The sequence below is a fragment of the Lithobates pipiens genome, unplaced genomic scaffold, assembly GCF_037356315.1.
Source record: "Lithobates pipiens isolate NorthernLeopardFrog02 unplaced genomic scaffold, aLitPip1_a1.2 Scaffold_16, whole genome shotgun sequence".
Classification (NCBI taxonomy): Eukaryota; Metazoa; Chordata; class Amphibia; order Anura; family Ranidae; genus Lithobates; species Lithobates pipiens.
In genome coordinates this window covers 176,905,615-176,920,777 of record NW_027507748.1, presented here as the reverse complement: position 1 = coordinate 176,920,777, position 15,163 = coordinate 176,905,615, and the positions used below count along the sequence as shown (strand labels likewise).

The following is a 15,163-nucleotide window of genomic DNA, read 5'->3' as shown; positions in this document are numbered from 1 at the left end:
TAGTGTTGTGGCACCAGCACCACAACCACCAAAGGTCAATTTTTCTACCACTGTTGAACAATGGCATGTAATTACAATTCTTGATATAATCGTTCACAGCATTACAATTCTTGATATAATTGTTCACAGCAGGGCACTCCAGCGCCCACCAAGAGTCACTTTGAGGGCTTACAATGTTGTGGCAAAACCAACACCTTGTTCCGCCATTTCTGCAGAGCATATAGGGCAGGCCCCTACTTTCAAACATCCAACTTACAAACATCTCCTACTTGCAAACGGAAGGAGACAACAGCAAGTGAGATGAAAAAAGATAGACGACAAAACAAATTATACAGGGGTGATAACCCTTCCCTATGTTTTCCAAAAAGCTTAAAAATAGTTTTTTGGACTGGAGCTACACTTTAAAAATGTACCAGTTGAAAATTACAAACAGATTCAACTTAACCACTTGAGGACCGCCGTATTGCCATTGTACGTCAGCACAATGGCACAGGCAGGCATAATCACGTACATCCACGTGATTGCCTTCCAGCGGGTGGGGGGTCCGATCGGACCCCCTCCCGCTGGTTACGGCGGTCCGATTCGGTCCAGGAGCGCTCCGTGAGGAGGGGATGGCCGTTGGTTTTCGGCCACCCCCTCTGGATCGCTCCTGGCCAATGAGAAGCTTCCTCCCCTGTGTATTGTTTACACAGGAAGGAGGAAGTGATGTCATTCTCCTCGGGGCGGTCTTTTTGACCGGACTACGAGGAGAACAGTAAAAGTAAGTGTGCACCAACACTACACTGACATGTAGGTACACACAGGCACACAAACCCCCCCCGATCCCCCCCCCGATCGCCCCCCGATCACCCCCCCGCCCCCCCTCCCCCCCCAGTCACAGTGTCACTGATTGCATTGATCATTTCTTTACTGATCAATGCATTCAGTGTCAGTTGTGACAGTAAAAACTGTCAGGACAGTTAGTGTTAGGTCCAGGGTAGCCCCCTATCACCCCCCAATAAAGATTTAACCCCCTGATTGCCCCTAGAGTTAACCCTTTCACCCCCTTTTGCCAGTGTCACTAAGCGATCATTTTTCTGATCGCTGCATGTGTCGCTAGTGTCGCTAGGTAGCTAGTTATTTTTTTAGGTTCACCGCCAGGTTTTTATAGCGCTAGGTACCCCGATATACTACCCAATAATGTTTTTAACCCCCTGATTGCCGCTAGTTAACCCTTTCACCCCCTTTTGCCAGTGTCACTAAGCGATCATTTTTCTGATCGCTGCATGTGTCGCTAGGTAGCTAGTTATTTTTTTAGGTTCACCGCCAGGTTTTTATAGCACTAGGTACCCCGATATACTACCCAATAATGGTTTTAACCCCCTGATTGCTGCTAGTTAACCCTTTCACCCCCTTTCACCAGCGATCACAGTATAAGTGTCACTGGTGACGCTGGTTAGCCAGTTAGTTATTTAGGTTCCCCGTCAGGTTTTTATATAGCGCCAGGGACCCCCATATACTACCTAATAAAAATTTGAACCCCCTGATTGCCCCTAGTTAACCCTTTCACCACTGATCACCGTATAAGTGTAAGGCCGCGTACACACGGGCGGACTGTTAACCTTGTCCGCTGAACAGTGTTTGGGCGGACAGTCCGCTCGTGTGTGGGCTTTCAGCGGACAGTTTCAGCGGACAGTTGGACGGACAAAGTCTTTCGGAAATTCCGAAAAACTGTCCGCTGAAACTGTGTTTGAGCGAACAGTCCGCCCGTGTGTGGGCCTGTCCGCTGTACTTTCGAAATGAGCGGACTGTTCCCGCTCGGAAAGTCCGCCCATTTCGAACGCGTGTACAGGTAGGCGGGGCCCGCGAAGGAGACGTCGCGGGCTCCGCCGCCTGGAATGGGCTTAAAGGGGAACCCCAACGCCGAAAAAAATCGGCGTGGGGGTTCCCCCAAAGTCCACACCAGACCCTTGTCCGAGCACGCTACCCGGCCGGCCAGGAAAGGGGGGCGAGCGAGCGCGCCCCCCCTCCTGAGCCGTACCAGGCCGCGTGCCCTCAACATGGGGGGTGCCTTGGGGAAGGGGGGGCCGCGCGGCCCCCCCACCCCAAAGCACCTTGTCCCCATGTTGATGAGGACAAGGGCCTCTTCCCGACAACCCTGGCCGTTGGTTGTTGGGGTCTGCGGGCGGGGGGCTTATCGGAATCCGGGAGCCCCCTTTAAGAAGGGGGCCCCCGGATACCGGCCCCCCACCCTATGTGAATGAGTATGGGGTACAATGTACCCCTACCCATTCACCTGTGAAATAAAGTACAAAAAAAAACACAACACATGGAAAAAGTATTTTATTGCACAGCTCCGGGGGTCTTCCGTCTTCGGGGGTCTTCTCGCCGGACTCCTCCGCTATGTGTGTGTAGCTCTTTTGCTAGCGGAGGAGTCCGGCTTTCTTCCTCCCCGCCGCCGGCCTCTTCTCCCGACTTCGGGGGTCTTGTCCCCCTCTTCGGTTCTTCTGCCGGGCCACCGCGCCTGGTCCGGTGGCCCGGTCTTCTGTCGCCGTCTTCCGTTCTTCTGTCACCGCCTTCGGTTCTTCTGCCGGGCCACCGCGCCTTCTTGTAGCTCTTTTACAGGCGGTGGCCCGGTCTTCTGTCGCCGCTGTCGTCGTCGCCGCCGCCGCCTTCCGTTCTTGTTCTTCTTCTTGTTCTTCTTCTTCTTCTCCTGGAGATGTTGACTCGACGATCTCTCCGGCCGGAATGCCAGAGCCGCGCTGTGCGGTCACTTATATAGTGACAATGGGGCGGTGTCACATGGTATATGTCACATGGGTTGGTCACATGGTGACCCCGCCCCCTTACGATGTCATAGTCCCCATGTGACATCAACCCATGTGACCAACCCATGTGACATATACCATGTGACACCGCCCCATTGTCACTATATAAGTGGCAGCGGAGCGTGTCCCTGGCATTCCGGCCGGAGAGCTCGTCGAGTCAACATCTCCAGGAGAAGAAGAAGAAGAACAAGAAGAAGAACAAGAACGGAAGGCGGCGGCGGCGGCGACAGAAGACCGGGCCACCGCCTGTAAAAGAGCTACAAGAAGGCGCGGTGGCCCGGCAGAAGAACCGAAGAGGGGGACAAGACCCCCGAAGTCGGGAGAAGAGGCCGGCGGCGGGGAGGAAGAAAGCCGGACTCCTCCGCTAGCAAAAGAGCTACACACACATAGCGGAGGAGTCCGGCGAGAAGACCCCCGAAGACGGAAGACCCCCGGAGCTGTGCAATAAAATACTTTTTCCATGTGTTGTGTTTTTTTTTGTACTTTATTTCACAGGTGAATGGGTAGGGGTACATTGTACCCCATACTCATTCACATAGGGTGGGGGGCCGGTATCCGGGGGCCCCCTTCTTAAAGGGGGCTCCCGGATTCCGATAAGCCCCCCGCCCGCAGACCCCGACAACCAACGGCCAGGGTTGTCGGGAAGAGGCCCTTGTCCTCATCAACATGGGGACAAGGTGCTTTGGGGTGGGGGGGCCGCGCGGCCCCCCCTTCCCCAAGGCACCCCCCATGTTGAGGGCACGCGGCCTGGTACGGCTCAGGAGGGGGGGCGCGCTCGCTCGCCCCCCTTTCCTGGCCGGCCGGGTAGCGTGCTCGGACAAGGGTCTGGTGTGGACTTTGGGGGAACCCCCACGCCGATTTTTTTCGGCGTTGGGGTTCCCCTTTAAGCCCATTCCAGGCGGCGGAGCCCGCGACGTCTCCTTCGCGGGCCCCGCCTACCTGTACACGCGCTCGAAATGGGCGGATTTGCCTCCTCCTTACGTGGGCGAGTCCGTTCATTTCAAAAGTTGAGCGAACTGTTTGCCCAACCTTGTTCGTCAAACAGTCCGCTCGTGTGTGGGCAAGTCCGCTCATGCAAATTTTGAGCGGACTGTTTGCCGAAACTGTTTGACGAACAAGGTTGGGCAAACAGTCCGCGCGTGTGTACGCGGCCTTACGGGTGACTCTGGTTAGTTTGTTTTTTATAGCATTTTATATTCAAATCCGGAAGGCAGTGCTTGGTTTTCGGGGTCCCGTACGTGGCTAGGCTCCCAAAAAGTCCCCCACATGTGGTATCCCCGTACTCGGGAGAAGCAGCAGAATTTATTTTGGGGTGTAATTTGACTTCTGCACATAGCATGTGTGAGCAATATATCATTTAGTGACAACTTTGTGCAAAAAAAAAAAAAGTTTGTAATATTCCCGCAACTTTTGGCAAAATATAAAATATTCCATGGACTCAACATGCCTCTCAGTAAATAGCTTGGGGTGTCTACTTTCCAAAATGGGGTCATTTGGGGGGGTTTTGTGCTATTTTGGCATTTTATGGCCTTCGAAACTGTGATAGGTAGTGAGGAGTTAAATCAAAAATTTGCACCCTTAGAAATCCTGAAGGTGGTGATTGGTTTTCGGGGTGCCGTGCGCGACTAGACTCCCAAAAAGTCCCACACATGTGGTATCCCCGTACTCGGGAGAAGCAGCAGAATGTATTTTGGGGTGTCATTTCACATATGCCCATAGCATGTGTGAGCAATATATCATTTAGTGACAACTTTTTGTAAAAAAATTTTTTTTTTTGTCATTATTCAATCCCTTAGGACAAAAAAAATAAATATTCAATGGGCTCAACATACCCATCAGCAATTTCCTTGGGGTGTCTACTTTCCAAAATGGGGTAATTTGGGGGGGATTTGTACTGCCCTGCCATTTTAGCACCTCAAGAAATGAGATCGGCAGTCATAAATTAAAAGCTGTGTAAATTCCAGAAAATGTACTCTAGTTTGTAGACGCTATAACTTTTGCGCAAACCAAAAAATATACGCTTATTGACATTTTTTTTACTAAAGACATGTGGCTAAATAAATTTTGCCCTCAATGTATGACTAAAATTTAGTTTATTCGATTTTTCTTATAACAAAAAGAAGAAAATATCTTTTTTTTTCAAAATTTTCGCTCTTTTTCCATTTATATCGCAAAAAAAAAAAATCGCAGAGGCAATCAAATACCATCAAAAGAAAGCTCTATTTGTGGGAAGAAAAGGACGCAAATTTCGTTTGGGTGCAATATTGCATGACCGCGCAATTACCAGTTAAAGCAGCGCAGTGCGAAATTGCAAAAAGACCTCTGGTCCTTAAGGTGTTTATTGGTCCGGAGCTGAAGTGGTTAACACAACAAACCTACACAGTCCCTGTCTTGTTTGCACCGCCTGTATACTGCTGTTCTGAGTATATAGGGCCTGGGGGGCCACACGCATTTCCTTTTTTTAATATGGGTACAGGGTTCCCCTTAATATGCGTACAAGACCCAAATAGGCTGGTAATGGGCAGGGAGGGCTACCCATGCCATTTTTCTCAATGATTTTCAACCATATTGCAGGAACCAGATATAACATTAAAACCGCAAGCAGTTTTAAATGGTGTTATTTCCGTTTAATGTCATTTTGTGCAGGGACTGTTCTAAACACGGGAAACACGTGGCACTTCACAGGCATACTACAGACACCCCCCAGGCACCATATTTAAAGGAATATTTCACTTTTCTTTTCACTTTAATCGTCATTAAAATCAGTGCTCCCGCCAAAACGTCTTTTTTTTGCATTGATCCATGTCCCCTGGGGCAGGAGCCAGGTCCCCAAACCCTTTTTAGGACAGTATCTTGCATATTAGCCATTAAAATTAGCACTTTTAATTTCGAACGTTCGAGTCCCATAGACTTCAATGGGGTTCTAAAGTTCGTACGAATTTGGGGTCCGTTCGAAAGTTCTGGTGCGAACCGAACCGGGGGGTGTTCGGCTCATACCTAGTCACCAGTATCAAAGACTGAACAGTGAGAAAGTCTTTCATAACCTGAGAGGTTTCTTTCCACGCTAGCTTGTGGATACACTTGTAAAAACAAGGTTTATTTTGATCCTGTAGTAATTTAGCATTACAACATCCACATCTATTAGTGCGGGGAGGGGCTACAAGAGACACATATGCAAGTTAGATAGCAATGCCCCCCTTGCTATGTCCCACAGGAGTAAGAGTTGGGTCCCCCACCCCATCATTACCCCTGCCAACTAGGTTGACTCACCCCCCTGTGGTCTCCTCTAATGCTGCGGCTGCTAGGGGGCTCTCCTCTCTTTCCAGCTTGTCACCAGTCTTCCAACAACCCTTGCTGAGACTGGTGTGATGGTCAGGTAAGAGCAGGATGTTGATGCCTGCTCCGTCGGTCAGACCTCCGTTCCCAGCTCAGAACGCCACTGCCGCCACCACTTTGCTGGAGCCCCGGGGAGGCGAGGCATTGTCATTTCCGGTGCTAGGGAGGAAGCCGTGTCATTCCTCTTCCTGTCTCTGGCAAGATGGCACCAAGTCCTCCCAGCCCAGCGGCGCCATCCCTCACTGCTCTCCACCCATGCGACCTTCTGCAGGGAGTGAACAGGAGTCAAGGTATGCCACACCCTGAACGGATACCTGTCAGGTAAGGGGGAGGAACAGGAAAATGGTCCCTGCGGTTCTGAGTACCTCACTGTACCCAGGGTCCTTCAGCTTTCAGGGGAGCCCTTCCCAAATCTGCCGCCCCCTGAGAAAAATGGGGAGACCCGCCAGGAAGGGCAAGCCCAACTGGTCCCAAAAGCTTCACAAGCCTGCGGCCCGGCTCCCAGGGGGAGACCACCAGCCCACGGCTTTGGGTCTTTTAGAGAAAAAAAAAGGTTTTGCTGTGGAACACAATCAAGAACTGAGGAGCACAGGGAGGGGCAGGGCATTAACCTCTTTGTTGATTGAAATAAAATAATAATGTTCAGGTTTACATCCACTTTAAAGTGGAAGTAAACCCATCAATTTAAACAGTTAAAAAAAAGGCATGCCGGGAATGCTAACTGCACATTGGCTGTGCTCTCAGTCAAACTATCAAACCATCCAATGGCTGGTGTCATAACGAATCACATGTGCAGCACCATAGCAGTTGAAGATTAAACAGAGGCAAAGATGGCAGCTTCCTTGGCTGAAAACGATAGGGGAGTTTACTTCCACTTTAAGTCTGACCAGATTTTCTATTGGATTGAGGTCTGAGCTTTGACTAGGCCCTTCCAACATATTTCCATGTTTCCTCTTAAACCACTCAAGCGTTGCTTTAGCAGTGTGTTTGGGGTCATTGTTCTGCTGGAAGGCGAACCTCTGTCTTAGCCCTTGTACACACGGTCAGAGAATCCGTTGGAATGTGTCCTATCAGACCGTGTCGTCGGATAATTCGACTGTGTGTGGTATGCATCGGACTGATTCCGTCGGACCCAATTTTCCAACATGTTGGAAATATTTCCCGACCAACTGGGCCGATCGGACATACTTCGATCATGTGTAGAGAATTTTGATCGGACCAAGTGCCACGCATGCTCAGATCAAATTCCTACATCAAAGCTATTGGCTACTAGCCTGAATGTAGTCCCATCGTAACGAAATTACGTCATCACGTTCTGAAAGATCGGATTTTTCGCCAACTTTGTCCGACCGTGTGTATGCAACAGTTTCGGACAAGCTCGGATTTGGTTGTGGAAATCTCTGACCGTGTGTACAGGGGCTTAGTCTCAAATCACACAGAGTGGTACAGGTTTTGCTCAAGAATATCCCTGTATTTAGCACCATACATCTTTCCCTCTGACCAGTTTCCCAGTCCCTTCTGCTGAAAACATCCCCACAGCATGAAACTGCCACCACCATGTTTCACTGTGGTGATGGTGTTCTTTGGGTGATGTGATGTGTTGTGTTTGCACCAGACATAGTGTTTTCTTTAATGACCAAAAAGTTAAATTTTAGTCTCATCAGACCAGAGCACTTTCCTCCATACATTTTTGGAGTCTCCCACATGCCATTTCGTAAACTCAAAACGTGCCATTTAGTTTTTTGCTGAAATTAATGGCTTTCTTCTGGCCACTCTGCCATAAAGCCCAACTCTTTGGCGCGTACGGCTTATTGACGTCCTATGTACAGATACTCCAGTCTCTGCAGCTTCTCCAGGGTTACCTTAGGTCTCTGTGCTGCCTATCTGATTAATGCCCTCCTTGCCTGGTCCGTGAGTTTTGGTGTGCGGCCGTCTCTTGGCAGGTTTGCTGTTGTGCCATATTCTTTCCATTTAATTATGATAGATTTGATGGTGCTGCTAGGGATCATCATAGATTTGGATTTTTTTTTTTTTATAACCTAACCCTGACTTGTACTTCTCAACATTGTCCCTTACTTGTTTGGAGAGTTCCTTGGTCTTCATGGCAGTGTTTGGTTAGTGGTGCCTCTTGCTTAGGTGTTGCAGCCTCTGGGGCCTTTCAAAAAGTGTGTATATGTAATGACAGATCATGTGACAATTAGATTGCACACAGGTGGACATCATTTCACTAATTATGTGACTTCTGAAGGTAATTGGTTGCACCGGAGCTTTTTATGGGCTTCATAACAAAGGGGGTAAATACATATGCACATGCCAATTATCCATTTTTTATTTCTGAAAAATAGTTTTATGTATATATTTTTCTAATTTTACTTCACCAACTTAGACTATTGTGTTCTGATCCATCACATACAATTCAGATTAAAAACACATTGAACTAAAGGCTGTAACGTAAAAAAATTGGTAAAAAGCCAAGGTAGGTGAATACGTTTGAAAGGCACTGCATCTAACCCAGCTTTTTTCAACCAGAGTGCCTTCAGATTTTTTCAGGGGAAAATGCTAAAAAATTGCCCCTAAATTTTATACAAGCAAACAAGTGAATGAAGCCTGCCTTTTAGTTACACTCTGCACTACAAGTGCACTTTAAATTGCAGTCGCTGTAGATCTGAGGAGAAGATCTGAAATGAGGGACTCTGCTGTTTTTATCATCCAATCATGTGCAAGCTAAAATGCTGTTTGTTTTTTTCCTTGCATGTCCCCCTCAGATATACAGCGACTGCACTTCCAAGTGCACTTGTAGTGCAAAGTAGATTTTCCTTTTGTAAATAACCCCCAAAGCCCCTTTTTGTACTATTACAACCTTCCAGCTGCCAGAGTCCTAGCATCGAATTACATCATTGGTCAATAAGGAGGATGTTTGGCACCTGCACAGCATCCTTGTTTGCCCCTCCCTATTAGCACTGGGGTTAAATTAAAGGGGTTGTGTTTTTTCACCTTAATGCATAGGATGCATTAAGGTGAAAAAACACAACCCCTTTAATTTGACCCCTTCAGAGAGCCTTCTCCAACACGGACACTCGATGTGGGGAGGAGCTACCAGCACCACCGGGGGACCCCAGAAGTCGAGGATCGGGGCCACTCTGTGCAAAACAAACTGCACAGTGGAGGTATGACATGTTTGTTTTAAAAAAAAAAAAAAGGAGGGATTACAACCCCTTTAAAAGCGGTAGTAAACCCGCTATTTTTTTTTTTTAACACCTGCAAAGCAAAAGGCATAATGAGTTAGTGTGCACCGCATACTAGCTCATTATGATATACTTTTCTATACCTTAGAACGAGGCCCCGACATCTGCCACGATCCACGCCGAGGGAGCTGACATGCTCCCTCTGCGTTTCTTCCGGGTATCGCGTCTCCGGCGCTGTGAGTGGCCGGAGCTGCGATATCGTCACTCCCGCGCATGCGCGCGGGAGATTTCTTTCCGGCCGCCAGCCACTGCCGGATTTATAGGCCGAGAATCCCCTCGTGCGCATGCGCCGCTGCAGTCAGCGGCGCATACCGAGGGGAATATCTCCTAAACCGTACAGGTTTAGGAGATATTTTTTTTACCTACAGGTAAGCCTTATTATAGGCTTTCCTGTAGGTAAAAGTTACAAAAAAGAGTATACAACCACTTTAACTAAGTGATGGAGAGAAACTGAGGGGGAACAGAAACATTGGAATACTACTCAGTACCAGAATGAAAAGGTGTGTTTGTTTTGGAATAATAAATCACCTCTAATGCTGGGTGTCCAATGTGTGTGGATGTTGCTGCATTATGTAAAATGATTAGTTTTGTTTTTTACATTTTAGAATGGTGTGCCTTTAGATTGTGAAAACTTCCACAGCACGTAGAAAGATGGGACAAAGCATTACAAATACATTGCTTCATGGGGACAGAACACTGTAATAAAATAGCAAATGAGACTTTTCCTTTAAATGGTAGCTAAAAATATATTGTAGACTTCAATTTTGGATAGAGTGGAGTAGGATTACTACTCGACTGCGAAATCCCAAGTGCTTTCACACTGAGGCGATGCGCTAGCAGAATGTTAAAAAAAAAGTCCTGCAGGCCGCATTTTTGGAGCGGTGTATACTGCTCCTCCACCACTCCTGCCCGTTGAAATGAAAGGGCACCGCTTCCAAAGCACCTGAAAAGCACTTTGGCGCTACACTGGCGCATTAAACCCCTTCATCGGCCACTAGCTGGGTTATAAGTGCCCCGCTAGCGCCTGAATAGCACTAAAATGACGGTAAAGCGTCGCTAAAACTAGCAGCGTTTTACTATCAATGCCTGCCCGCTCCAGTGTGAAAGTATAATAAGTGATACAGAAAATGTCTTACATTTAAACATTTATTAAACAAAACAAACCTCCAATCAGTTCACTTGTATGTATAATTTAGATTAACCACTTAAGCCCCGGACCATTTGGCTGGCAAAAGACCAGAGCATTTTTTTTCAATTCGGCACTTTAACTGACAATTGCGCGGTTGTGCGATGTGGCTCACAAACAAAATTGATGTCCTTTTTTCCCCACAAATAGAGCTTTCTTTTGATGGTATTTGATCACCTTTGCGGTTTTTATTTTTTGAGCAATAAACAAAAAATAGCCACAATTTTGAAAAAAACGCATTGTTTTTTACTATAATAAATATCCTTAAAATATATAAATATAAATGTTTTTTTCTTCAGTTTAGGCCGACACATATTCTTCTACATATTTTTGGTAAAAGAAAAAAAAAATTGCAATAAGCGTTTGATTGGTTTGCGCAAAAGTTATAGCGACTACAAAATAGGGGATAGTTTTATGGCATTTTTAATAATTTTTTTTGTTTACTAGTAATGGCAGCGATCTGTGTTTTTTATAGTGACTGCGACATTATGGTGGACAGACACTTTTGGCGCTATTTTGGGACCATTCATATTTATACAGCGATCAGTGCGATTAAAAATGCATTGATTACTGTGTAAACGTGATTGGCAGTGAAGGGGTTAGCCACTAGGGGGCACTGTAGGGGTTAAGTGTGTCCTAGGGAGTGATTCTAACTGTGGGGGGAGGGGCTATTTGTGTCACTACACTAATCACCACTCCCGATTAAAGGCTGATGTAAACTTTCTCTCCGCGAGACTATCATGGTTATCCCCGCGATCACACTCACGGAGCTTGCGGCGGGTGTGCCGCCAGTTGCTGATTCTTAAAGGGCAACATACAGGTACGTTAATATGCCTGTACGTGCCCTTCTGTAGACGTACATCGGTGTGAGCCGGTCGGCAAGCGGTTAAAAAAAAATTATCTTAAATATTAAATACACAAAAACAGGTAATCAAAAGTTTTGTACAAAAAAAAAATGGGCTAACTTCACTGTTTAGTTTTTTTTTATTCATTAAAGTGTATTTTTTCCAAAAAAATTAAGTTTGAAAGACTGCTGTGCAAATACCGTGTGACATAATATAATGTTTGGGGGTTCTAAGTGATTTTCTAGCAGAAAATACAGGATTTTTACTTGTACGCAACAAGTGTCAGAAAGGATTTAGTCTTTAACCACTTCGTGCCGGTAGGACGTCCAGGGATGGCCTCGGCTTTCGGTGGTTATATCTGAATGATGCCTGAGGCCACAGACATCATTCAGATATCGACGTTTTCAGCCGGCGATTCCTTGCACCATAAGAACGATCATAGCGGCTGTTCCGCCGTTTGATCGTTCTTACGGGCGTGGGAGGGGACGTCCCCCCTCCCTCCGGTGCGTCTAGCGACTCACTGCTTCCATCAGTGAGTCGGTCACAGGATCCGCCAGCCCCCGGATGATACCATAGAGATTTCCGGTGGACCAGATGGTCCCCGGAGTCTCTATGATCGTTTGGAAGCCGGGTGCGATGTTATGACTTCACACCCGGCCTCTGCATTCAAAATAACGGCGCCAATTTGGCTGGGAAGCCGTGATCGGCTTTGTTTTTTTTTTAGGCTTCCCAGCCTAGAGGTGAGATATGTGGTCTTATTGACCCCATATCTCACTGTAAATAGGTCCGATCATGCCATATTTCTATTACAAGGGATGTTTACATTCCTGTAATAGGAATAAAAGTAATCAATTTTTTTTTTTTTTTTGTGTCAAACGAAAAAAAAAAAAGGAAAATTAACAATAAAAAAACAAAATTAAAGCGCCCCTGTCCCCGTGAGCTCGTATGCAGAAGCGAACGCATACGCAAGTCCCGCCCACATATGAAAACGGTGTGCAAACCACACATGTGAAGTATCGCCGCAAACGTTAGAGCGAGAGCAATAATTCTAGCACTAGACCTCCTCTGTAACGCAAAACATGTAACCAGTAAAAAAAATTTAAAGCGTCGCCTATGGGGATTTTTAAATACCAAAGTTTGGCACCATTCCACGAGCGCGTGCAATTGTGAAGCGTGACATGTTGGGTATCTATTTACTCGGCATCTATCACACTATGCAAAAAAATTGGGCTAACTTTACTTTACTTTTTTTTTTTTTAACCATGAAACGAAGCATGTTCGAAAAATTGCTGCGCAAATACCGTGCGAGATAAAAAGTTGCAACAACCGCCATTGTATTCTCTAGGGTCTTTGCTAAAAAAACATATATAATGTTTGGGGGGTTCTATGTAATTTTCTAGCAAAAAAATTATGAATTTTACATGTAGGAGAGAAATGTCAGAATTGGCCTGGATGCGAAGTGGTTAAATGGTTAAACACCTACATACAGAGTTCAGTCCATTGAGAAGTATAAACATTGTAAATCTTTGCTTCTTTTCTCAGACTTGGCAGGCTGCCCAGATAGGAGAGACAAGTTGCTCCACGGGAATACTTCAGGCAACTTGCATTGACTTCTATTACAGAAGTCATTTGCAAGTCGTGGTGAAGTTTTAAATAGGCCTTTTTTATCAGTACAATCGGCCAATGCCAATTACCGTATTTTTTTTAACTATAAGACGCACTTTTTACCCCCAGAAATATGGGGGAAAATGTGCCTGTGTCTTATGGTGCGAATATACGATTGGCATCGCCCCCGCCTAGCTCCGGAGCGGCGGCCATCTTGGTGCACCCATCAGCCGTTTACAATGTGATCGGAGCGTTCACTTGTAAACAAACAGTTGTCATGATGAGGCAGGTTCCTCTCTCCCCTATGTGTACAGATATGTACAGTGGAGGGGAGAGATCAGATGGCAGCAGCGCTGTGGGCTGCATCTGTAGTGCCCACAGTGCTGCTCTGTGACAAGTGCAGTCACAGCCATCCCTCCATACCCTGCCAATACTCTGCCATACCCTGACAATATTTTCTATGGTAATGGTCACTCTGCATTTCATGGGCACAGGAAAATATTTTAGTACACCATTTGGTTCAGAATTTTTTTTTTCTCGTTTTCAACCTCTAAAACCTAGCTGCGTCTTATGGTCAGGTGCATCTTATGGAGCGAAAAATACGGTAATTAAAACATGCCAAAAATCGGCCAATATATTGGTCGACCTCTAATTAGAACACCTGTCAATTTTTTATTGCCGTCTATGCCTCGCTGTTAAGATTCACCCCCTATTAGTCTTGTTTACCATTATGAGTGAAACAAAAAACACAATTTGGGTAGTGAACAGAAACACAGAGAAGATTGTCCAAAGTTTTGGTAACCCTGGTAAAAATCCAGCCATTTTTTTTTCAAGTGAAAAAATCCCAGCAAGGTTTTTACCACTTTCCCTTACCCTAGGTTCACACTTCCGCATTTTGTGTGTGCTGTTGCGTGGGCATGGCAGCCCATTCCTAAGTACATGCACCTTTTCAAAAACATGGCCATAGAGAAATTGCATGGTCTTTTTGACCATGCGACTTCCCTGCATCTGCAAACACGCTGCAGGCAGAGATGCGTGGGGGTGTCATTCAAAATGGCAGCCCCTTGCGTCTCCTAAAAGCAGCACGATTTGGCTGTGGCAACAGATGATATTCCCACACCTGCAGCCATATGCATAGCTGTGAACTTAGTCTTACGCTGCAAAGGTAGCAAACATGGGTGTACACACACAATGGCCCTGATGCTTTGCAAAAAAAAAAAATCCTCCCATTCTGCTCCTTGGGCAGTACTGCCTGCTAAATTTACCTGAATAGGTCCGTGCCACAAGTCCATGCAATGCACTTGATTTTGCCTGGGTTTTAAGGGTTAAAACAGACAGTGTGGAGCAAATATAACGTCTCCTCTCCGCCTCTCAAAAGGTGATCCACTTTAGCCTGCTCATCAGAGGGCTAATGCTAGTGTAAACTAGTCATACATCTAAAAGCACCAGATAGCATTATAGCCATCTTCTTGCTGGCAATACGCAGCAGCTAAAAAACGCATAGATGCGAAAATGTCCTATAGGAAACCACGTTAAATGGACTATCGCGCTTCTGTAAACCACAGTAAAAAACACATAGGTGTGAATCTAGCCTTAAAGGAAAGGTCCAGCCTGAGCTTGTTTAGCTGGGCTTCTCCTATGGATCACAGGAGTGCAATTCATTTTGCACTCTTGTGACCCATTTTCAGCAGAGAGCAGACTGAAGTTCCATAGAAAGCCGGTCACATTCCCCTGCTACCCAGCTTTAAGAGTGATCTGAATGCGGATCACACTTTAGAGAGCAAAGCTAGTATGACTAACCCCTTAAACCCCACACTAGCAGAGAGGCTCCATTCACTTGAATGGGTCACATTTGACAGGCACTGCGTCCACTGAAAGCGTCAGGGGGTATAACTCCTGCAGCGGACGCTACACAAAGTATTACAGCGTGTGTTAACCCGTGGCCGATGTAACTTTTGACCTATTCACATAGTAAAAACTTGCATTCCCACTTGTGATTTTATTTGCACAATTGCTACGCAATTCCATTTGCTTGAATAAGCTGCGCTATGCGCTTTGTCATGGCAAAGAAGCTCGAGGACCAAATTTTGTTCCCAAGCCAGACACGTTTTTACACGTGCATTTTGTCTCGATCCTTGT

General features: G+C 46.4%; 1 protein-coding gene across 1 annotated transcript in view; it reads left to right on the top strand.

Annotated features, from left to right (window-relative positions):
• Nucleotides 1–15,163, top strand: part of DHRSX (dehydrogenase/reductase X-linked) — a 772,860-nt gene that overhangs the window by 243,412 nt on the left and 514,285 nt on the right. The window lies entirely within an intron of this gene.